Genomic DNA, 3,354 nt, shown 5'->3' on the forward strand with positions numbered 1-3,354 from the left:
GCGACCATTAAATTGCCTTCTGATTGTTTTTGCAAGGCAAAAGATCTAGCAAAGCGGATTGTTTTTAATAAAACAATTATTCCATTCGCGCTTGTTGGATATGAGATGATTATAGCCAATTCGGCGCTACGCGCCTCGTTGGCTATCTATCATCTCATATCCAAGGCGCGCTCGTGGAATAATTGTTAAATATCGTTATATCGGGGTAAAATTAAAAAAAATAAATAAAAGAAATAAACATGTAAAATTAACATGTACTTTTTTTTACTACATATTGTTTACTTAAACTTGTAATGAGTAAACATTTTAAGTTGCTAATGTAGCTTGGTGCGCTAAAAACTCATCGTTATATCGATGATCGTTATATCGGGGTTCTGTCCCATACATTTTACTGTAACGTTTTCCGGGGGCATAGCATATTAATCGTCATACCAGGGATATCGTTATATCGGGGTTCCATGCACTGTATATAAATAGAACGGCGAGGTTGGTAAGATCCCGGTCCCAAGGGGTTATGCTTAGCTTACCAGTGTTTAGGTAAGCATTGCCGGTGCTCTTATACTAGTGCTTTCGAATTACCTTAGATGAAGTCCGCAATAAAACACTCATTTCAGGGAGCTCTGTGTCGCTTGACTCACTTCCGTCTGAAGGTATGCTAATGACTTCTAAACAAACAGCAAAGGAGAAAGGAAAGTCAAATTTGAGAAAAGGTTTTGGTGGAGATATTAAAAATTACTTTCCGTTTAATAGATAGCTCCATCTACCGGTTTAGTACAAATCAACAACATCGATAACTTTTGGAAAACGGTCAGAAGATTTAGCAACATTTTCGACAAGTTTAGAAACAGCCAAAATGTCCTTTAAAAATACTGAACACTTCAGTAGAAGTAATTACAAGCACTGAAGCAGGCAAATTTTGCTTGTTCGCGCGTTGGTCTATTCTCAATTTTCGCGCCGCATGTGCCCGTTTGATTGACATTCAATTTCAATGTGTTTTGATAAGTAAACCCTTTTATTGATCTGTACTAAACTTGAGAGTGTTTTTCAGCTCGTTTCAAGGAGATGCGTTACCATGGCCACCAAGTAGGCTACTTATTCTAAAATTAGACCCGTTCACATCTGAAGTAAGCTTCAAGTATACTTAAGGTCTACTCACAACGCTAACTGACCTGCATGGCTCTTTTTTTCCCCCTCAGGCGCTCTTCCATACAGGAAAATCTTCGAGGTAGCTTGTAGCATCACGTGGTGTTTGCGTGTATGTGTTGCAGGCGTTTGTGTGTAATCACTGTTATCATGCTGATAACTTCATGTTTGCGTCCTGCTGTTTTCGTAAATTGTGGGCGTGTGAAAAGAGCGGAAATTTTTGAAAAACAGTTCTTAGCTCATGGAAACTGAGTCAGAACATCACAGGCAACGCTACGTTACGTCTACGTTACCAGATCAAACGGGCATGAATATCAATTTCTACTTTTTCCTCGCATTCACATTGGAATAACTCTAAAGGTGTAACATAGGCACTGATACTACCTGGTAACAAAATGCAGTAACATACCTTTTGGATGTTGGCGTTGGCGTAACATGTTGTTCTGATATAAATTTAACACAACACTGAAAACACCTGTAAAGCAATGAAATGAAATGAAATGTAGCACTCTAGACAGTTATTTCTTTAACAATGTGAAGCATAGATCAACTTGCTTTATTTTTTCAAAAGAGGGCACGGTAATTACTAAAGTCTAGCAATCTAAGGGCCTGTTTACAAGGAGAGAGGGTTACCCTAGGAAGCGGGTTACCCTAGCACTCGCACATTTCTTCTTCTTCTTCTTTTTTTTCAGGGTTACTTGTGAAATTTTGCTTGTAAACCTGGGCTATCTTTTACCCTCCAGCTAGGGTTAACCTGCTTGCTAGGGCAACCCTCCCTTCTTGTAAACAGGCCCTCATTGGTTCTTAGTGGGGTTCATTTTTTTGCTATCTCTGACCACGGTCAGGTAACGGCGGGAAACAGCGCGGGTGTAATTGTCGTGTTCCTCAATTTTCGTGTGTGAACTAGCGGTAATGGTCAACCTTTGCTTCCATGGACGATTAATCAACGCAAGTTTATGTCTCACTTTTAAATTGCAAGAAAAGTAATTGTAAGTAAATTCTATTCAGTATTTTGAAGTTGTGAGAGTCTGTTTGGTTGCTTGTAAGCTTGGCGCTGTTATGGCGCGTAATCCTGTGTTTTTCTCACCGCACAATTTTAAGCAAAAAAAAAGAAAAAAAAATCAATTCCAGTCAAGTTTACCGTCTCTAATCGTTGCTGTATTTAAGAGAATTTCTGCAGAATACATTTCCCGGATTTTCTCGCTTTCTGCTACTCAAATTATGATTAAAAAGTCTAATTTCGAGTGATCTGCAACGACTTACATAAATTGTTTTTGTAGCCGGCGCAACTTCAAACTTTGCACGAAATTTACCACCGGAAAAACAACTTTGAGAACTTAACTGGTGAACTAGATGCAACCAACATAAAGTAATTCGAAAAAAGTCTGTTCTTTTTATCTTTTTTGTCTGTCCTTGTCTAGTATCTGAGTCACTCGCTCATTCGCTCATTAGATTTTTTAGGAAGGTTTGTAGACGGCACGTAAGCCAATTCGATGACAAGTTGCGTAAACAAACCGAACTAGAGGGAATTTTTTTTTGGTCGGTCCGAAAGACCCAAAAATATCGGCACTGACCGATTTTTTTCGGGTTCGACAAGGCTAAATTCTTAATGTGTAAACACTGATACAACGCTTTTGTATAAAACAATGTAAAGGCATATCTGTGCATCAATTTTCTTAAATAAAACACACAGTCAACAAGTTTAATAATTTTTTTCTTTTCTTTGGGCGATTTTGGAAACATCTGCCTGCCCTACGCATACACTACGGCGTTGTTCGTCCACTGACAAATTTTTTCAATATTTGCTCGTAGGGTCGCATTAGAAAAAGCTCCAAGTTTTATCCAATTTTTGGCAAAACAAACAGAATTCGCTCTAGTGCGACCCATGCCTTAAGCCTGCTGCACACTTGAGGAAAGAGCTGAGCAAACTGCCTCGCGAGGCCAAGCAAGGCAATCAGCTCAGCTGTTTCCTCAAGTGTGCGGTTGAGTTTTCGTGAGAATTTCGCCCCGCGAGGCAAAATCTCAAATATCAAACATGATAGATATTTTCCTCACGGCCTCGCGAGGTGAAAAACTCACGAAAACTCAACCGCACACATGATGAAATAGCTGAACAAATCACCTTGCGAGGTAGTTTGCTCAGCTCTTTCCTCAAGTGTGCGGCAGGCTTTAGGTTCGGTCCGTATGGTGAAAAAGCTGTGACCTCGGGTT

This window comes from Pavona decussata, unplaced genomic scaffold (assembly GCF_977016875.1).
Source record: "Pavona decussata unplaced genomic scaffold, jaPavDecu1.1 SCAFFOLD_219, whole genome shotgun sequence".
Taxonomy (NCBI): domain Eukaryota; kingdom Metazoa; phylum Cnidaria; class Anthozoa; order Scleractinia; family Agariciidae; genus Pavona; species Pavona decussata.